We start from the raw sequence: 22,832 nt of genomic DNA, 5'->3' as shown, positions 1-22,832 counted from the left end.
TCCCATTCAAATAAACCTTTGAATGCTCTGTCCATCTGACTCAACAAGGCAACTCAACATTAGTTACCCTCTTAGATAACTCAACACTCCTAGTGCTCCTATCTGATACAAACACAATCTTTTATATAACTTTCTCCTTGATCTCTAATTGGTCCTAACCAGATCCAAGATCCACCTTAAAGAATTCCATCTTACTCACTAACTGAGCCTTTAATTCTTACAACGTTGCTGAACCATTCAATACAGTGCTTAAATCTGATTCCATCCATGACACTGATCCGATCACCATTCTATCTCTTTCACATAAAGGAACCCTGGAAAATCCCCTGGAAGCACAACCAGAAACTCACAGACTAATCCAGTCTGTCCTGACCCCACTGGCACAATCTAAGTGGTATCCACCACACTAGCTAAGAGTTCTATGCATCCCCCTGCAATAGAATTATAGCTCTCAATACAGATGTCATTGGCATACCAAATCTATGCACAGCGTCAACTGCCACAAGGTTTTCCACTCTCAAACCCAAGATCTACTATTCTTTCATTGCCATTTAAAATTGTCCCACACTTACTTAACCAATCCATATCTCAAATTAAACCAAAGCCAGTCATAACCAACTTTATCAAAACCACTAAGGAGTACTTTCCACAATAATTCACCCGATCTCTTAAATTACCAATACAGTATCACATTTTCATCATAACACAACCATATGGCCTGTGCAGCAACTTTATGCTTTTCTATATGCAACAAATTAAGAACAGCATGGCACCAAAACCAATCAGCATAACTTAGAAATCAGAACTAGAAAACTGACCTGCCACCCCTGAGGAACTAGTCTCAGACTCTGACTGCCCCGGAATAAACACTCGAGTCGGAATCGAGCTGTCTATCCCCTTTTGCTCTTCTTCTCTTAGCCTTGGTCAATCCTTCTTGAAGTGCCCAATCATGTCACATAAGAAACATGGAGTACTTTCCACAATAATTCACCCGATCTCTTAAATTACCAATACAGTATCACATTTTCATCATAACACAACCATATGGCCTGTGCAGCAACTTTATGCTTTTCTATATGCAACAAATTAAGAACAGCATGGCACCAAAACCAATCAGCATAACTTAGAAATCAGAACTAGAAAACTGACCTGCCACCCCTGAGGAACTAGTCTCAGACTCTGACTGCCCCGGAATAAACACTCGAGTCGGAATCGAGCTGTCTATCCCCTTTTGCTCTTCTTCTCTTAGCCTTGGTCAATCCTTCTTGAAGTGCCCAATCATGTCACATAAGAAACATGCCCTTGCTCGGCATTCTCCCAAATGATGCCTCCTGCATCGAGCGCATTCTGGGTAAGTCTTCCAGCTCTTCTTCTTGCTTGCTCTAATAAGTGGAGATACCACTATCTGAGCTCCGTGCTCCCTAGCACTCTTCTTCTCATTTCTTATGCTCTCGACAGCAATAGCCTTCTCTACCACCTTGGCATAGGTAGAGACTTCATGCACTGGGGCAACTCTAATGCCCCGAACTATTCCAGGATTCAATCCCCGAATAAACCTTTCCTTCCAAGCCACATCTGTGGGTACCATGTATAAAGCAAACTTGGCCAACCCATCAAATCTATTAACATACTCGGCTACTGTTGCCTTACCTTGAACGAGAATCAGAAACTCATTCAACTTAGCGGTCTTAGCTACATCACAATAATACTTTTCATTGAACAGCTGCCTAAATTCTTTCCAATCCATCACAACTGTATCTCGTGTCTGGGATACTACTTCCCACCACGTCTGGGCATCTGTTGGATTAGCTTATACAGGATCTTTATTTATTTTCATGTATATCTAATATTAAACAAATTAATACGAGATAGCCTAAAACATGTTTCTAAAATTGAATTCAAAGAGAAACAAATAATATAATACTTACAGTATACGCAACGGAATTAAGAGTCCTTCCTTCAGTTTCTCTAACTCTTGTATCCTCTCTGTCGCAGAGTATTATCAAGAAACTGAACCGATCTTCTATTTTCTTCACGATCTTCCAATGTATCCTTAGAACCACCTAGACTAGTGTGGGCAATTCTCAACACATGAGATAGATATAGAGAGAAGAAGAGAAAATAACAAAGTGTCTTAGAAAAAGGACTTGTGTTTAGAGAGAATCTAAAACTATCAGAAAATCTGACTTGTGACTTATCTGTCGTCTCTTAAATCTTCTCTCTAAGCACTCCTTTTATAGACTCAATTAGGCCATTTAATTTAATTAAAAAACCAATAAAATAACAGTCATTTTGAAGCCCTAGGTTGAAATTATCATGGGCTATAGGCCCGTGAAATTTCCCATTTGATTATAAGCCCATTGGACTTAAAATCAAGGCCTGTATTATTTTCTATTGATTTAATTAATTAAATAATTATTTAAATCCTTTATCAAATTAATTATTTATAATTTGAACCTTGATTTAAATTTATTTATTAATTTAGATACCAATTTATCTTAATTAATAAATTTTCCATAATTTCTCTTTTCTTCTCAAAATTACACAACTCTGTGAAACTATCCAAAATTGACCTAGTCAACTTTGATAATTCTAATTGATGATTAAATCAATTAATTGAGACTATCTAGATGATTTTATCCAAGGTACAATGGGGACCATGGGCCTATGAAATCAAGCTCCAATAAGTTATCATAAATCTAACAAATAAATTTACTAACTTATTAATTCTTCGTGACTCCACTATAGACTTGGAATTGCACTCTTGAATTCATAGAATGCTCTATAACAAATATAGATACGCTATTAATTATCCATTGTTACAACCATAATTGTCACTCAATCCTCTATAGACGGTCTACAATGAGATAGGACTAAAATACCGTTTTACCCCTCATTGTATTTTATCCTTAAAACACTTAGTTCCTTGTAAATGATATTTCAGTAAACTAATTTAATTACTGAAATGAGATCTCTATCATTTAACACCTTGAACCAAACTAAAAGGAAACTATCTTTTCACTTCTTCATCAGAAGCTATAGATGTTCATATCTATGATTAACACTCCCACTCAATTATACTACCGAGTTCCCAAGATGTAAGTATGGGCTAGTCCGTAGGGTAAGCTGGTAACGAACAAGTCAAAGAACTCAAATAATACAATCAGTTAGAATACTAACCACTCAGAATTGAGATTGAATTGACCTATGGTCAACTATATGATATGACTAGAATAGATAATAACGGTATGTTTACTTATCTTATCAACTGTCAATATCGGTCCTGTCCGATGTAACAAATACATCCGATCTTATCTACTTTGCTAATGTTCTGGAAAGAACATAACACTGTAATGTGTAAGTAGATCATATCGTAGATTGGCAAAGTTAGTGTAAATCCAGTGCACTGACTAATCTTAGGACTAACTTATTTTGAACATATAATCATATTTATATTCCACTGTGATTACGTCACTATAATTAAGATTAGCTATATGCTCGGGATTTAATAGAAGTTTATATTAAACAAATAATCATGAAAATAAAACATGTGAGAAAAGTGATTGACCAAGTCAAAAAATGATTTCTATTCTTTTATTGATAATAAAATGAGATTAAAAAGAATTTGGGTTTTAATTAGGGCATAAAACCCCAACAGCATCATCCCGCAAAACAAATGTCGCACAAGCCACCCTATCGTGACCTACCATCCCCATACTATCAAGAATGGAACTGATCATGCCCATCCATTGCTCAACTCTGAATGGATCCAGGCCTCCCTCAAGATTGGAGGGTAATACTCTTGGAATCTTCCACAGAGAAATTCCCATCTATTCTCAATCCTAGGCTGAGCCGAAGCTGGTGCCACTCCTGGCATAACAAAGGAACAGGTGCTCCCCAACAGATTCTGCTGCTGCTTCAAACACCTAATCTCTTCCTCATGCCTTTGCAATCTTGATTGCAAATCTGTGACTATCTGCTGAAAATTCAAAGGAGCAGATGAAGAACTAATACCCTGGCTGTAACTCCCAGCCTCATTATAACCACCACCGGGCCTCATTATATGCCTTGGATATAAACCTGCTGATTGAATTTGCAGTAAATAACTTACCCCATTAATCCTGATGAGCATATCAAGAGCTTTCCCCACGGGAACAATCTTACCACACCACAATCACAAATCACTACAGTGCTAAAAACATGCCCATGGCATTCATACATCAATTATAATCCCTGCTCTTCCAACTTTCACACCATGCCTCCAACTCCAGCATGCAAATATTACAGTTATATATTCATGGAGCAGGTAATCATATAATCACATCCATATATATTCACGGAGCATATAATCATATAGTCAAGAGCCAGGCTCTATCAGAATCTCATGCTCCCTAATACAATGTGCAGGTAAAGCATTTACATTCTATTTAAGCAGTTAAGCGCATAACTACATATATAGTTACCATTCCCTAAGTGAAGCTGTCTTCAGTGACGAGTGTACATGCTCAGCTTGTCTTCAGGAACCATAAACCTTGGCTCGCTCTGATACCAAAGTTGTAACGCCCCAACTCCAGGGACCGTTACAGTGTGCCTTATAAACAGTGATAAACTCCCTAATCGAGTCATTTGGCCAAAATCGTGTAACTAAGTATGATTAGCGGTTTAGGGATTAAATTTTTTGGTTAAGATGTAACGTTTCATTAGAACGTTTATTATATACATTGGGATCCCAAAAATATAATTTAAAGGTCTATTACAATAAAATATTTACAACCAGCCGATCTAAGCAGCAAAACAGGGTTTAACCCTAGTTCCCCTTCAAACCTCGGTCGTGGTGGTCGAGCAGCTGCATATGTACACATCGTCACCTAAGCTCTCCAACTCAAGGATGGTCCAGCTTTCTTTTGCCTTTACCTATACCACATAGCACCCGTGAGCCAAAGCCCAGCAAGAAAACTTAATATGCTCATGAATAGTAATAACATGTCATCAAATCATAAGGCACACACCTAACAGATATAGCCCTATTCAAGCAGGCAAATGAGTCCACGTAATGTTGAGTATAACACATCAAACAATGATCATAATAATCATACAGGGCTTTTAGCCCCAAATAGAAGAGTGACAGTTGTAATAGTCACTAAGGTGGGTTTATTCCCAATAGCCATGTGACGATAGGGTCACCAGGGCTTTATAGATAAGTGAGCCTTTCACTAGCTTAAACAGGATAGGTGCATGATGACTAGTCACCAACATAGTAGACAACCTTTTGCTCACGTAGTAGACAGCCTTCTTCACGCCTTCTTCTTCTCTTACTAGAACAACAATAGCAGCGTATTCCGTGATTGCCAGGTAGATGAACAAAGTTTCTTTATCAACTGGCTTTGACAGGATGGGTTGTTGCGCCATATGTGTTTTTAGTGCTTGAAACTCATGTTCGCACTCATCTGTCCATTCAAATTTCTTATTGCCTCTTAGTAGATTGAAAAATGGGACGCACTTGTCTGTCGATTTCGAAATGAATCTACTGAGGGCAGCAATCCTCCCGGTCAGGCTTTGAACATCTTTAATCTTCAATGGCGATTTCATCTCGATCAGGGCTTTTATTTTATCGGGATTGGCTTCAATTCCTCTTGAGTTAACTATAAATCCCAAGAACTTCCCTGATCCTACTCCGAAGGAGCATTTAAAGGGATTTAACTTCATCTGATATTTATTCAGGTGGTTGAAGCATTCCTGCAAATCCCTTACATGCCCTTCTGCTTTCTTTGACTTAACCAGCATGTCGTCGACATGGACCTCCATGTTTGTGCCGATCAGCTCCTTGAACATGTGGTTGACGAGTCTCTGGTAAGTCGCACTAGCGTTTTTCAAACCGAAGGGCATCACCTTGTAATAGTAGAGCCCTGTATCAGTCTGAAAGCTAGTGTGATCCTCATCAAGGGGATGCATACTAATTTGATTATACCTGGAGTATGCATCCATGAATGAGAGGATCTCATGCCCTGCAGTGGCATCGACCAGCTGGTCGATCCTTGGGAGTGGGAAACAATCTTTGGGGCAGGCTTTATTTAGGTCTGTAAAGTCCACGCACGTACGCCACTTGCCATTCAACTTGGGCACTAGTATGGGATTAGACACCCACGATGGATAAAATGCCACCCTGATGAACCCATTCTCCTTCAGCTTTTCGACTTCCTCTTTCAAGGCCTTTGATCTATCTTTGTCGAGAAGCCTTCTGTTTTGTTGCACTAATGGAAAGCTTTTGTCGATGTTTAGGACATGATTGATGACTGCAGGATCTATCCCGACCATGCCTTTGTGCGATCAGGCAAAGACCTCCTGGTTCCTCCTTAAGAACTCCACCAGTGCTTGTTTTGTTGTTGTCTCTAAGCTTTTACCGACTTTCACAACTTTGGTCGGATTTTCCTCATCGAGTTAGAACTCTTCAAGGTCCTCGATGGGTCCCACTTCTTCTTCAAAATTCCCAAAGCGAGGATCTAAGTCTCTATCCTCACTTTGGGCAATGCCCTATTTGGTGAGATTATCACCTGAGTGGGCCTGAACATCAGTCGCCATATGCAACTCCTTTCCGGTGGCATCTCTCGATACACCCTTCTTTGCCTTAGTGATCGAGGCATTGTAGCACTCCCTCGCTTCCCTCTGGTTTCCTAACACGCATCCTACCCCTGCGTCCATTGGGAATTTCATAGCGAGGTGCCATATAGAGGTAACGACTCATAGGTCGCCCAAGATTGGTCTCCCTATCACAGCGTTGTACGCCGAAGGACAATCAACTACTATAAAAGTAGTGAGTAATGTTCTGTTAGCAGGTGCAGTTCCTGCTGTGACTGGGAGTCTAATCAACCCTATTGGGGCGAGCCGTTCTCCGGAAAAACAATAAATGGTTTGGTTGCATGGCTCCAGGTCTTTTACGAACAACTTCATCCTTTCCAACGAAGACTTGTATAGGATGTTGACCGAACTTCCTGTATCGACCAACACCCTTTTCACCATTATGTTTGCGATTTCTACGTCCACGACCAGCGGATCAGAGTGTGGGAATCGCACGTGATGGGCGTCGTCATCAGAGAAGGTGATCAGTTCATCCTCTGTTCGAGCCTTTTTTGGTGCTCAATCCTCAACACTCATCATCTCGATTTCCTGGTCGTGGCACAGGGTTTGAGCATATCGTTCCCTCACTTCCCCACTATCTCCTACAAGATGTGGGCCTCTGCAGATGGTGAGTAGGGTACCTGCCACAGGAGCTGGCTGTAAAGGTGGTAAGCATTGGCGTGCAGGTGCCGACTCGTTGCCACCTTGAGCCTCTCGTTGAGAACCTCCCGCAGCTCGTACATATCTTCTTAAATATCCCTGCCTTATCAGGAACTCAATTTCGTCCTCCAGTTGGTTAGATTCATTAGTGTCGTGTCCATAGTTGTTGTGAAAACGATAGAACTTTGTTGCATCTCTCTTGGAGATATCTTTCCTTATAGGTGTGGGTCGTTTGTAGGGCACGCTGGAGCTGGTCGCCTGGTAGACCTCAGCTCGGCTTTCAATAAGGGCAGTGTAGTTGGTGAATCTCGATTCATACCGATTACCTTTGGGGCGCTTACTCTCGGAGGTCGAGGGTTCATTGCTCGCCCGCTTTCCACCATTCTTACCATTACCATTGCCATTCCCGTTGCCTTTGTCCTTGCCATTGGGCTTCGACCTGTTGGCGGCTTTGGCAGGTTCTTCCTTGGGCCCCTTGTCTTTTGTTGGCGATTTCCTTTCGTTGGAAATCGCGTCCTCGAGCTTGGTGTACCGATCAACTCGATCTAAGAACTTCTGGGTACTTTTAACCCCATGCTTTCTGAGGCTACTCCAGAGGGGTGAATAATGCCTAACCCCAGTAGTTAGGGCCATCATCTTACCTTCATTGCCCACAGTCTTGGCTCTAGTGGCAGCTCGAATGAAGAGTTGAACGTATTCCTTCAAGGGCTCCCCCTCTTTCTGGTGTATCTCGACCCGCATAGAACTGTCCATAAAACTCCTTCACGAACATTTCCCAGGATACTATACTCGCAGGAGGGAACTTAAAGAGCCACTCCTGGGCGGCAGCAGAAAGTGTTGCTGGGAAGATCCTGCAGCGAGCGTCTTTAGAGACTTTCTGAATGTCCATTTGTATCTTAAACTTGTTAACATGAGATACTGGGTCTCCATACCCGTCGAAATTTGGCAGTGTTGGCATCTTGAACTTACTGGGGGTTTCAGCCACAACAATCCTTTGTGCGAAGAGGGTGCCTCTCCTCTGATCGTACTCAATGTGGGATGTTCGCCCCCTGACCAGCTGCTGCACAGCCTGGTTCAGGGCATCAATTTGAGCCTGAACAACTTCTGGGATTGCTGGGGCATCTGGTGCCGGGGGAATGTACTCATCGTGCCTTTCTCGGCGGTCATTAAGTACATCCCTCAAATCATTGTCTCTTCGCCGCTACTCGCTGGCTCCGAGCTGACTAAAGACGTTATTCTGCCTGGGCTGCCCCCCAGCGTTATGACCTGTAGGTCGGTCTTCTCTGGGTGGGGGGCTCCTGCCTCCACCTCTCTCTTCGTTCCTCTGACCCGCATTTCCTCTGCCAGAGTCAGATTCATTGTAGCCATGGCCATCTTTGAATCATGGCTGGCTATGGTGCGACTGACTATTCCCTCTATTGCCTCCTTGGACTGGCATTTTCCAAGCGTTAGGGGGAGGCTTGTGCTGGTCGGTGGGTCCCCGTGCATTGTTATGCCGTGGGGGGCCCCTGACCGCAGAGCCTGTCTCTGAGTTCCTCCTGTTGGCAGAAGGACGTTCACTACAAGAAAAAATGCTTTTAATAACGCCAAAAATGTGTTATCAAAACATACGATAACACTTTCTGATGTGTTAAGACCGACTATGTTATCGTAGGTCACGGTACTTTACATAACACTTTATCAGTGTTATACAGATGTGTTATTGTATTGTCAACGATAACACAATTTCCGTGTTATTTTAATATATAGATAAGTGTTGCATTATGTTATTTATAGTTGATTATTTAACACTTTTTTTGTGTTATACTACACTTTAGTATAACACTTTTTTTGTGTTATACTACACTTTATATAACACATTTTTTGTGTCATACTAAACTTTAGTATAACACATTATTTGTGTTATACTACACTTTAGTATAATACATGTGTTATATTAGCTTAGAGAAACATAATCTTTTTTTACTTACACAAAACTAGGAAAACAAATATGAAAGTTGAAGCCAAATAAGGTAACATAAATAGATTTTTATTAATTACTCAAATGTAATTACAATATTTAGTCTACTAGTCTAGGCTTAAGAAATCATATTACAACATAATTTTTGCCCAATTCAGATTCCTTTATCACTAAATACAAAACAAAAAATATATACAAAAATTAGTGAAATACATTCTTCCATTCTTTGTACCAATATCTCGATGGCTTTGCAGTTTCTTTGAAAGTGTTATGCTTCAAAAATAGGTCAGTAAATGCCACCCTCAAGTTCTTAACCTCTCTATCTAATTCACTTGGTGTCCTTTGCCTGCAAGATCCTAGAAAATGGAGTAGGATCCACAAAAAACTAAGATAAGTCTACAGATCAGTGCTTGAAGTATAAAAAAAAAAAACTGTAAAACCCACATAGCTCTTACCATTTTCTGAAAGTTTTTTCAAGACTACAGTATGTATTCCATCTTTTAGATACCACAAATTGTCAACAGCAGCAACTAAATTACTTGTAACTAAACTATACTAAATTTCTTGACTAGAATGATAGTAAATGTAGAAGCAAATATTACATCCTTATGTTAATAAAACAGATCTAATGATCCACAGCACAAAAACCAATTGTTATCTCAAAAAATAAAAACCAATTGTTATCCATAACTTAAAATACAACAAAAAAAATTTAGTCTCATAAGAAAATGCATTCACTGCCTAAAATAGAGGCAGAGATTAGCTAACTTGTGTATATTTCAAAGCATCTATTCAAACCAATCACGTCACAAGGCATATGGAATAAACACCACAAGGCAAAACTAGAAAACTAAAAATAACTAGGAAGTAGCCAATAAGGAATAAACACCACAAGGCAAAACCAGAAAACTGCATGATCTCAAATAAAGATGCATAAACGCGATAGGCGATCCTAACAGAAGAACAAGAAAAGAAGCTCACCATCTCAAAGCCATCTTAATAGGTGTTGTGAGACAAGACGTAAACACATCTGCAAGAAATTCAGCACTTTGTGGAAGAGTCTCATGTGCTTCACAAGCTCCAAGTAGAATGCAATCCCTTGTGGATCCAAAGGAGCTAGAAGCAACCCAATCATGAAGCTTCCAAACCATCAAATCAAGTCACTATATTTACAAATATATTTATATATAAACATCTGAATTACAGATAATGAATTCATGTCACGTAGCACCTTAATTATCAATACATATATCAATTCATTATATGTTTTGAGTTAAAGCTTTACCTCAATAAAAGCATTCACAATATTCCCCCAGTCGCAGAGCAATCAAAAACATATATGGAGGGTGTCTTCAACCAAGAATCAAGGTCATAAATTCAAATTTATATAAAAGGATTAGTTAAAGCCAAAGCTTTACAACCTTAATTAACAATCAGAATACCTTCAAGACAGCTGCTTATTAGCTTTCTGAATGTGAATATTGGCAAGGAGAAGAATTCGATGTTCCCTCTGGTTGGCAACATTGCCTTCCTGGTTAGAAAACACATTATGAAAAATCAGAGAAGCATCAAAATATGAGCAATGCAGAAGAACGAGCGCATAGTCCAACCATGAAAAACAGAAATCAGAAGTACTTGGCAAAAATGGCCTGAATGGACAAGTAAAGTCATATCTCAACCTTTTTCTAGAGATTATCTAGTCAGAAGCTATCTCCTTTAACATCTATTTTTTTAAGAAAAAAAACCTCAAAGCCATAGATAGTTTTCCAAACCATGAAATAGTCTTAGGAAGGGTACAATAATCAAATTTAGAGCACCATAACACTAGCTACGGAAATTATTGTTAACTGGACATTTTTTGCCTTTGAAAAAGAGAGTAATGAAAAAATATTATTTTGTCAGTTAGGGACAAGTAAAGACAGCCATCTAATAGCAACAATGAAATAACAAAAGAACCATATTTTGCTCTCAGAACTGCAATATGAGTTTTGCTCAATACACCAGAGCATACATTTAGTTCAAATATTGTTAGATATTAGATGTTTCATGACAGCCATATATGTGATAATCAGGAAATCCCCACTCTGAACTTTGTCATAGTTGTCTCAAACAAAATGAAGAAAAATTTATATAAGTTTCATGCAAGTCAATACCTGAAATCAAGAATTTCAACATCTAGGAGTAATTATACACAATTATGTTAGGAAAAGAGATGCTTACCGCCCATGTAAAAAGAAGGCTGACTTTTGCCCTTTCCTTTCCTGTGTTCACCAACTGAAAACAGACAAAGTCTACTAAGTAACTTTCTAACAACAATATCAAATTCATAAATTTATGACTAAAATATCATATTCTAGATCATGCTGAAATATTCACATACTTATTTAAGTTACACTTGTATAGAATTTAAAAATTAATAACAAAATCAATTCACACAGGAGAAAATACAAGGAATGATATTCAGCATATAATCACACCGAACAACATACATGAGCAGGGGAATTAATTTCAATAATAAAGAAGGGCAGGAAGAAGCATCGTCTTTTTAAAAACTGTAATCAAAGGACTCATTTAACAATATACCCAAGTACAGAAACTTGAAACTTGAAAATGAAACTTGAGTCAGTAAAAAATGCATCTAACTCGGTGTCAATAACAAAGGTTCACAAGAAACAGAAAATGAGACATGCCAAGCAAATTTCTTAAGCTAAAAAGTACAGGGAATCCATGATTTTCTGTTTACATGAAGAAAAAAAAAACACTAAAACACATGTATTTCTACTCCAAACAATATGATCCAATTTTCAACTTCTTGCTACAACTTAGTAACTCTCCATTAAATATTCAAAACTAAAACACCAAAATCAGAGCATACTTTTCCAATAATATTAACTCTCCATTAAATATTCAAAACTAAAATACTACTTTCTAGTTACCAAATAGCAACCAAAATTGACTTTTCTTATTTGGCTAAAATGAAATTATAAAGAAAAAGACAACGATGTAAAACTTTTAATGACATGAAAAAGAATAAAATTTGAATTTATTTGAACATAAAACAAATTGGAAATGAATTGTTCCATACAAATCATAGAAGGAAGAGAGTAAATAAACACTAACAATAATGCCTAATACAGTTAGTGTTAATTCTCATATCAAGAAAAGCCAAAAAAGATCATTTATATAGAAGAATATATGCATCAAGTTGTGTAAATTCACACAAAACACCAACTGAGAGAATCAAAAGAAAAGAAAAAATTCTCTACCAGTAGTCATTTGCCACTCACACAATAAATAACACACAAGTCTATTGAGTATTTTGTACTTATTGAGACATTCACTCAAACACCTAGAATGCATAAACTATATTCTATAATAATAAGAATAATTCTCTACTAGTAGTCAGTCACTTACATCACATGTATATATAAGGCTCCTCTTCTATCATTTAATCCAATTCAGTTTTTACATACATTGTAATATTGGGAGTGAGTTTTAGAGAGCCTAGAGAACTCTTGTACTACTGTTATGAGAGAAGCTTGGAGCTAGACTCCATTGTTTTACGGATTGAAACTTAGAATCAATAAAGAGATTGTCAAGCCCTTGGGGCTGGTTTTGGCCGTGGAGTAGAGTGGTGTCTAGCCAACACTCATTCGAACCACGTATGTGTTTGTGTTTGTGTTCCTCTTTATGTTTCATTTCTGTTTTGATTTGATTCCTTGATTAAACCAGTTTTGTCTTTAAGATTGATTATTGATCAATTTTTTTCTGGTTTATGAGGTGTTTATGTTCTTGTTTTGAGGTTGTGTTTACAATAGTATATATAATAAGCCTTGTCTATTTCCATATGAAATAATACATGGGGCTGAAGCATATTAGGAGAGATGTATCTATATATGTAAGAAATTTTTTAAAGATATGAACAATCTTATATTTACAAAATAAAATATTAAGAAAAATCAATATAGTGTATCTCTAGCTATTGATCTTGATAATTTCAAACTAAGAAAGCATATTAAAAGAGATGTATCTATATATACTTGTTATAATGTTTGATTTTCACTACAATTTATCAAATATATATCAACATTAGTTCTGATGATGTTGTTTTTTCTGATGATGTTGCTACTTTGTCAAATTCCTATGCACCTAAGAACTTAAATGTTCATCATCATGGCCTACAGCAGTTCAAAAAGGAAAAAAAAGGATTCTGGGGTGTACTTGACAGAGCATCATAAACAGTCCATAAAAAACAAGACTTCCAGTTTAGAAAGAAAAGAACACAACATCATAAACAGTCCAAAAAGAGAATTCCCATTTTAGAAAGAAAAGAAAAAACAAGACTTCCATTCCATGTAGTTCTAGAAGTTGAACACAACCAAAACCAGAATTTTACCATGATGAAAAAACAAGAACACAACCAAAACCAGAATTTTACCATGATGAATCCATGTAGTTCTAGAAGTTGAAAATTTGGATGAGAAAGTCAAAGCAATGATCATCTAAGAGAAAGAGGAGGAAACTATAATCTAAGATACAAATACTAATTAATAATCTCATTCTCTCTAAGTTCTCAAGATCACTCAAACAAAATACACAACTCAACAACAAAACATAAACTGATTTTCATCCCAATCCTTGTTGAATATTGCTACAAACAAATTGTTCAAAACTATCTCTTTTTCAAGTTCCTCTACCAGAATTAGATACTATATGACCAAACCAAAACAACACTCAATATTGATAACCTTATACTAACAAGTCTATGCTCCTTTCTGCCTCAATTCAATATATGACATATCATATTTGACAACCACTGTCTTTTTAAGCTGGTAAACTTTGATAACCTTATACTAACAAGAATGTATCTTCCACTACAACAAAAACCCATTTCCATAACACAGTCGGTCCCAGTCGGTCCCCCCTCTCTCTCTCTTCTCTCTATCTTTGTTCCCCGTTTACCCTCTCTCTCTTCTCTCTTCGTTCCCCGTTTACCCCCTCTCTCTCTCTTCGTTTCTCGACCAATCTGCCCAGGAGGAGGACGATTAAGCTTGCCCGCCACTTATACAATCTGTCCAGGAGCACGATGACACTGTGTGTGTCTTCATCACCTCGACGCATGGTGGAAGCAAGATCTGGTATGTTTCTCCAATTTGTGTCCCTCTCTCAATTACAGTAAGCTTTTTTTTTAATATCCATTTTTGTATTTATGGGGTATTTTTATGCTCCGATCACTGAGTTTATCATCGAGACCGCTGATGGAAAGCGTCTGAAGAAGTACAAGCTGGTATAGAAGTTCATTTCTTGATTAGGATGTCAGACAAGTTATCTTTTTAGTTAATTTGAATTTTGAGCTTAGTATACTTGCTGAGTGGACTGGGTGTTTCGTGTTGAATATTTGAAGGTTTTCCCTAATTTGGAAATAATTTGTTTATTCATGTGTTTTATTGATTAGGGTTTCGGACAAGCTCTCTTTTTAAGTTAAAGATCATTTCTTGATTTGTGTTTCGGACAAGCTCTCTTTTTTAGTTAAAGATCATTTCTTGATTTGGGTTTCGGACAAGCTCTCTTTTTTAGTTAATTTGAAATTTTGGTCAGCATAGTTTGGCAGACATGGTGATTTGATTGGGTTTGTGTGTTGACGATTTGAAGTTTTTCCATAAATTGGGACTAATTTGTTTATAAATTTCATTTCTTGATTTTGATTTAAGACAAGCTCTCTACTGTGGTTAATTTGAAATTGGGTTCAGCATATATATTGATTTGATTGGATTTTTTGTTGATTGTTTGAAGGTTTTCTCCAATAACATGGGGAAGAAAATTGATCCAGTGATCACAAAGTGCAAGGAGAGTGACAACTGGACCAAGGTGACTTTTAAGCCAGATTTGGCTAAGTTTAACATGACACATTTAGAAGATGATGTTGTTGCGCTGATGAAAAAGAGAGTTTTTGATATGGCTGGATGCCTTGGGAATATTGTGAAAGTGGAACTTAATGGAAAACGAGTTCCTGTGCTATTAAACTAAGCATTTAAACCAAGCAATGAGGTTTGTGCTATTAAACTTTATGTAATTTAGTGCCCATTTGTACACAGTTTCTAATACCTGTATCTTGCTAAAAATTCACAAAAATATAGTATATTTTTAGCCATTTAGTGGGGCACATTAGAATTGGTTTGCTTTGTAGCGATAACTAGCCTAACTATGGTATGTATTTCTCCTATATGGTGCATGCTCTCTCTTTCATGTCTTTTGATGTAAAATTACTTTTATTGTCAGATGCATTTGATAATGAGAAACTTTTAGCTTCTATGGATAAGTTGAGGAATGGACAAGCAGTAGATATTCCAAACTATGACTTCAAGAGTTACAAAAACAATGTCTTCCCGCCTAGAAGGGTAACTTTTGTTTTCTTAACATGCTGGTCTAATGAATTTCCTCTTGTTTTCTTATACTTGTCTTACCAAAGGGAAGTTATAGGAGAATTAAAGTTATTCAGTACTTAAAGTATGTGCATGCTTGCAATTATCAGTATGTTTCTTATCTCTATTAGAATTCTGAATTAGAGGACCCTTACTTCAACAATATGGCGGCATATGCTGTGCAGGTAAACCCTTCAGAGGTGATAATTTTGGAAGGCATTCTCATTTTTCATGATCCCCGTGTTCGAGAGTTGATGAATATGAAGATATTTGTTGATACAGGTCATTTATTTTCTTTTTTATCATTTAGGCTACTTGATGTTCTTACTCTGTATTTCTGATGCTTTTCATTAGTTACTACTACAAATATGTGGTCTTGAGATGCTTATCTGACTATTTTTTTTTTCTAATTTATTCAGTATTATACCATTACATTTGAGATTCAATTAATATAATGATTTCTTTTATAGTTTCTGTATTAACTATGGGATGCCGTGATATGTCACTTTATAGTGTTACTAAGTTGAGGCACTTCACATTGAAAATTTTTCAGTGCAGATGCTGATGTTCGTTTAGCAAGGAGGATAAGGCGTGACACAGTAGAAAAAAACAGGGATATTGGTACAGTTCTTGATCAGGTTAGCAACTATTCATGTAATTTTGTAATCATTCTTATTGCCAAGAGATTATATCTTTGAATTTTTGGGCCTCAATTAAGTTTAAAGTATCAATGAATATACCTCAGGAGATGAAACTGCAACTCTGGTGGTAATTATGTTTTGTTACTTGTTAGTAATGTCAAAGTGCTGTTTTTGAAAGTGATCTTTGTGACGGATGGTTTGCTCTTATTATTTGATTAACTCTTGTTGTTTAATCATTTATGTCACTCCCTTTCGCAAAATCTCCACTCGATAGGGTTGAGGGTTCACTATTAGTCTCCGGTACTTGATCATATGAAAATGAGAGAATAATCTGATGAAAGTAGGCTACATTTTTCACCATTTCATTTTCTTAAAATGTTTTTGAAACACTATTGCTGTCTTGTGCCAGCAAAATAGTACAGAATGCCCCATAACAGACCAATTGCAATTGAAATTGTGAAAGGCAAAAAAAAAAAAAACATAAGTTTATAGCCTCTGCATTTGCTTACAGTAGGAAACCTCTGCATCTGCATTTAGTATACTGTTTTACTTTTATGTTCTACAACAGTTATTAAAGAGCATTTTTTCTATTAATGAAATGATAGGAGTGCAAGACATTTAGACATAAAAAATGATAAATTCAAGTCACAAAAGACATGCATAGTATTCCCATTACCCACCAAGAATCACCCAATACGCCACTGTTTTCTCATTAATTCTTCTTTTTAATTTTATTTTTCTTTCTTTCTATATTTGTATTTAATAATAGTAAAGGTAGGAAGTATGAGTCACAAGGGTGTGTGGCCTGTGGACTTATATAGCTCAATAAGGCATGAAATGCAACCAACGCACATGCAGCGCAGACACAAGATTCTGAAACAGCCACAAGATTTTGGAGAGGCCCCCCCACAAACAAAACCCATATAGTTTACTTACTTGACTGCCTTAAGATCAGCCATGACCTTTCTGACACCTGCTGTTTCTAGGGCTCTTCTTATCACGCTACATTCATTTAAGGGCAAAATGTCTTGTATTTTTTCAGGCTCAATGCACATCACTCACTGACTCTACAAGGTTCCATCATTTGTCTTAAATCGTTTATAGGCTTTATGCACACCCCGCTGACTCTACAAGGTTCCATCATTTGATTGGCATATCAATCACTACTCCAGATGAAATGCACTGCACAGTAGGTAGTGACCATTTTTAAATTTTAGCCACCTGAACAAGAGAAAGATTAATAATTAAATTGAAAACTCTAAATACTCAAATACATTCAATTTTAATACAAGTACATAAAACATGCATACATGACAGACAGGGTGCGTAACCTAACAAATAAATTAATAATAAAAATAACCTATTCCAAAATTTCCCAATTTGTTACATTTATTTGATATTCCAACTTTTATTTTTGGTTGTTTGAGCTTGCTTGCCATGTTGTTTAGTTTGTTAGTTTATCATACATGCTTGTTTAATATCTATTGACAAATTTTAATTTTGTATTAATCTTTTAAGTATTGATTATATTCTTTAGGTTGGGGATCCAATTGGCAAGGAGCATTGCAAAGGTAATTTGCAGGAGGTACGTAATTTGTTCTTTTAACTCTTATTATTAATATCTTTAAAATGTTAGAGGAGTTTGAATATCTTAAATATTCATCCATAGAGAAGTAGGTTCTGAGATTAAAATTGTGTGCTGCGGTGATAACGGAAGGTTGAAAACTTGTGTGTATTAGAGAAGTAGGTTATGGAAAATTTGTTTGTGTGCTGCGGTGATATAAGGAAGAAAACTTATTGTGTGTTGTTTGAATTTTTTGACTTGGTATTGATAGATGGTTAGGTAAGCTTTTATATGTATAGATTAGATTTTTAATTATATGTATAGATTAAAATTTTCATTTAGTCATATTGTTTTCATTATTTCCATATGTATAGATTAGATTTAATTGCCACAACCCAAGCTAAAATCTTGTCTTTGATCCAAACCCAATTAGTTAGTGGCTACCATTTTAGAATCTGATTTTTAAATTAAAAACAACACTAGAATCTCTTGAACTAGCCTTTTATGGACACTTAACAAAAGTAAGTTAAGAAACTAAAGTACTGGAAATTAGTAATAGATTTAGACCAAGAAATCTTTAGTGGGACTAAGAATCATGGTACTAGAAAATCAAGTAACTGCTATAACATACAATTAAAAATCTCAGCACTAGAACAATCAAAACCATTTGAGCAATAAGGAATGAATTTTAATAGGTTAAAAAAGAAAAAGAAAATATATAAACTTTAGAATGAATGAATCACTGAGATGATCTTATCATTGATTCACTATAGCATTTGGTTATCATTATAGCATATATATAATTAGTCATCATGATTTGTCGTGATGCATAAATTAAAGCAAGGCTTTTGGAATGATTATTCATTGGAATTTAGAGTGTCCCACTAAAACAATTCCAATTAGTACTAATATTAAGGCTAATTCTTAACCAAATCCATTTAAAAAATCTGCTTTCAAAACAATAGAAAAAAGAAACAATATCTCATGATAGTAAATTAGTTTCCTACCAGAATATTACCTTCTCTTGTTAAAAAAAATTGATAGTTCCTCCATCCCTATTGCCAATAAACTATTGATTTAGTTCTTTCTATAAAATGACATGAAAATAAAAACATCAGTGGACAGTTGAAGCTAAAAAAATAACCTACTATTATCATTCTTCATGAAAGTGAACCTTTTAAACAGTAGGGGCGCTAAAATGTATTCGATAAACAACCAGCCAAGAAGAAACAAAGAGAGAGACTATGAACCATACTTGAAACTCGTTTAATCATAACTTGCAAGCTAGCTTCTCAAGTCCCATCCTCAATTTTCTGAAATTAGAAAGATTATACAGAAACAATTAGAAGAAAATAACTATACTTAACTTTCTTTGATAATATTTTCTCTAATTAATCCACTAGACAACTACATACAAATATATTAAAGCATTAGATCATATATAAATCTTTATGATTACAGTTATTATATTAAAACTACATATTCATGCTATTTTAGATCATATAGCTATAAACCCAGCTACACAATTTATCATCTCTTTATGCTTTCTTTAGTTCTTAAGATAGCAAATTAGAATCAATCAAGTTTTCCATAGTCTGTAGCAATACTATGGGAAGCAGCCATTGTGGAAAACATCAGTAATTTCTAAAACCCGAAGACTAACAAAAGCACTCTAGTTTTCTTCCCAGAGCTCCTGAAAATGGTAAAGTTATTAGCCACCTAAGAGTAAAATATGACCGAACAAATTCAGAATGGGGTTGAAGTACTTTGCTACACAAAACAATCTGCTTTGCTACAAATTCATTGATACAAATAATGTAGGCTTATAATTTCGCAAACATACTTAGATATACATAATACAGTCTGTCAAAACAAAGTGAGCAATGAATAAGAATATTAACCATAACAAACCATAGACAGTAAAAAAACATTATCATTCTGTTAAGAGGTGATAATTATCTGATTGAGATAATATTGTTCAAATTAAAAGACAAACTATACATATACCAAAACCCTTTTCCTTAAAAAAGTAAAATGTCTACATGTGCTGAAGCTTTAATGAAAAAATCACACCTACTTTTGAAAATATAGGCACTCTAAAAGTTAGGGTATTGGACCTTTTTTAAATTTTCTCTTAAATAAAACAGTGAGTTACTAAAATATTACCCCTTTAATATCTAATTAATCTTAATAATCATTTGGTGTGCTAAAGTAAATTTTACCATTACCAATATAAATTTGTAGCTTTCTTAGTTAAATACTTAGAAAAGTCCTCATATGTTTCTCTAAGTATAAACTTTATAAGTCCTAAGTTATAACTGGATTAGTTTGAAAATTATAATTGGAAAACTACATCTCCAAAAATTCTCAAACTTCACAGAATTAACCTTGGCTATATCAAGCAGTTTCTTGTAAAATTTTACACAAAAATAATTATTTTTACTTAGTGACATTTATTTTCAAAAATCTTACTTTAAGGCTGTCTAGGAATAGGTCAATCTTTTTAACAAATTTTGAGACTTTACAAAATCTATTTGGTTTATTAATTTGGTCCAAAATTTTTTAGGACCATAATAGGCTGTGTAAAAAACACTCACACCTAAAATAAAATCATTTTAGGCATTTTTACTTGGTAAAACGGATACTCAAAGTTGGCTATCCAGAAACTATGGTAAATTCTCATAAATTTTTATCAAATTTTTTGAAAATTCATAACTCACAGCTCTTTTAAAATTCTCCTTTGAAATTTGGCCATTTGATTCTTAAATATTAAAATAATGTATTCTCCAAAAATCATCCAAAAATGCAATGATTTTTCCACCGAAATAATTGTCCAAAATCAGCCATTTACCTAATTTTTTAAATGCTTATCCCAGACTACACACAAATTTTGCAAAGGCTATCGCTTGGTCAATTCAAAACCTTCTTGCACGTTTTTACACATTATGGACATCTATACATCCTAAAATGCAAGATAAAATACAAGAAAATTCATAATTAGTTTGACCCATAACTCGTTTAAGCCACTAGAAGTCAGCTCCTAACCATTTTCTTACAAAATCAAGATTTTTACATATGGAATGTTGGATTCCATTATTAACAATCATGTAAATTCTTATGCATGTACAATCAGCCATTAATTTAACATATAATGGCATGGAAGCCAGCTACTAATATATTAAAGAATAATGCCTCCTCCCCATGTTGCTTGCCCTGATTAACAGCCAAAGTTTTAATGTTTTATGACCCATGAAACAGTACTTATTAATCATGGCAGAAACATATTTCAGTACTCCTAAATACTCGATGAAAAGAAACAATCAGACTAGTACAAAATGCTATTTCGAACTAGAAGGTATTTTAAATGATTTGAGTAATGAAACCAGGGATTCAAGTAGTTTTACATTGTCCAAGTATGCAGGAAAATTGGATAAACTAAAATTGGCTGAAAGAACATATATACAGGAAAAAAATATTAAAATTATGGGAAGTATACAACCTGTGTCATGCCTTTCCGGCTCATCTTAAATCGCTTAACATCCCAATTCCCAGTAGAAAGGCTCCTCTCAAGTCCCATTGTTATGCTATCTCTCACTATCCACTGCATTAGCATAAAAACAAAAGAAATGATACACGATTTTCAAATAACACAAAGAAGAACCGAATTACATTCCATCAAAATTTCATATTTGCAATCTGTTTTCTGTAGTAAAATTCTTGCACTTAGAGAGAACTTGGTCTTGCATACCTAGGTTTTTCTATATTTCCTTATTCAAAAATACAGTCCCCCTGAATTCTCTCTATTTATTTAATCCTATTGTTTGATATCAATTTGAGCCTATCATACTTGTCGCTAAAATTAAAATCAGTCTGCAGAAAAATTGAACACATCTGTTGAATATGAATCTAATAATTTGGATACAAGCTAGACTAGAATGAAATGAAGCCTAGTCTAAAAATGCTTAGGACAGTACCAAACAATAGTTTTTTTCTTGTGTAATCATACACACATCAAAGATCTATTTCTTTTTCCAGTAGTAAAGCAAACCTAGTCAAGTCAATCAAATTTGAAGTTGTCCACTTCACATGCACCCTAGATAAGAATTAGATAACAAATATTCACTTGAAACCATCAAATTAATGGAAAAAAATTCAGTGTTTTTATCTGTACCCAAAAATAAATAAATTATAAGTTAATCATTTTGGTTCCAATATCCTCCAACCTCCTAACAGAAACTTTGGAGAGCTAAGTAAACATTAGTGATAAAAATATTTCTCATCACATTTCTGTTAAAAAAAATTAGTAATTAGCAGAGCTTACCTGAGAAAAGTCAAAACGACTAGACCTGCTGGGCTTTGTTAAAATAGTATCCACAGTCTTCTTAACCTCACTAATCATTGTCTTGAACAAATCCTACAATATTAAAAAAAAACACCCAAACAAAATTTAAAAAGTTAAAGATCTAGTTATTATACAATGCAAAGCATTAGATGGGAAAATATATGTTTACCTCAAAAAGTAGGGAAATAAGGTGACCAGATAACTCCAACCGCTTGTTCCCAACATAATCCTGAAATCATCACAGTATAATTTATTTGTTTCTATAGAACAACATTAGCCTATTAGTGACTTTCTAGAATGTTAATTTAAGAATACCTATTTTTTTTTTTAAAGTTGTAATAACTAGAGATGATGAAGTATCACCTATATTATATCCTAGAAAGTCATTAATAGGCACTGCATTCTAAAACATCTAATAAGATATGCGACTATTACATATAAAGACCACAAATGCCAATAAAAAAAAAAAGAACATTGACAAAGTAAAGGCCCTAAAGTACTTATTGTTGAAGATAGCCACCCATTTCAAGTTCTTGACACTATTTTTGACACTAGTAAGAAATGAATGAATTGCTGAATTCTTCCTCTCTTGATTCTCTTTAAATGTTCACCTTCTCTGTTATTATTC

At 35.4% G+C, this 22,832-nt stretch overlaps 3 long non-coding RNA genes across 4 annotated transcripts; 1 reads left to right on the top strand and 2 right to left on the bottom strand.

Moving 5' to 3' along the window:
• Positions 1–9,473: 9,473 nt before the first annotated feature.
• On the bottom strand, positions 9,474–10,607 carry LOC133816187 (uncharacterized). Its single transcript, XR_009885065.1, has 3 exons — positions 10,521–10,607; positions 10,217–10,374; positions 9,474–9,591 (listed from the first exon to the last, which is right to left on the bottom strand). It is a non-coding gene; the product is annotated as an uncharacterized LOC133816187 (long non-coding RNA).
• A 3,700-nt stretch (positions 10,608–14,307) lies between these two features.
• On the top strand, positions 14,308–17,261 carry LOC133816186 (uncharacterized). 2 transcript variants are annotated; one of them, XR_009885064.1, is made up of 5 exons: positions 14,308–14,373; positions 15,029–15,283; positions 15,515–15,633; positions 15,843–15,939; positions 16,216–17,261. It is a non-coding gene; the product is annotated as an uncharacterized LOC133816186 (long non-coding RNA). The 2 variants fall into 2 exon arrangements; XR_009885063.1 differs by having other exon boundaries at positions 16,211–17,261.
• A 1,795-nt stretch (positions 17,262–19,056) lies between these two features.
• On the bottom strand, positions 19,057–22,465 carry LOC133816185 (uncharacterized). Its single transcript, XR_009885062.1, has 4 exons — positions 22,374–22,465; positions 22,184–22,276; positions 21,362–21,463; positions 19,057–19,175 (listed from the first exon to the last, which is right to left on the bottom strand). It is a non-coding gene; the product is annotated as an uncharacterized LOC133816185 (long non-coding RNA).
• Between the last annotated feature and the right edge of the window lie 367 nt (positions 22,466–22,832).

This window comes from Humulus lupulus, chromosome 2 (genome assembly GCF_963169125.1).
Source record: "Humulus lupulus chromosome 2, drHumLupu1.1, whole genome shotgun sequence".
NCBI lineage: Eukaryota > Viridiplantae > Streptophyta > Magnoliopsida > Rosales > Cannabaceae > Humulus > Humulus lupulus.
Note: the sequence above shows the minus strand (reverse complement) of the source record. Positions and strands in the feature narration are given on the sequence as shown.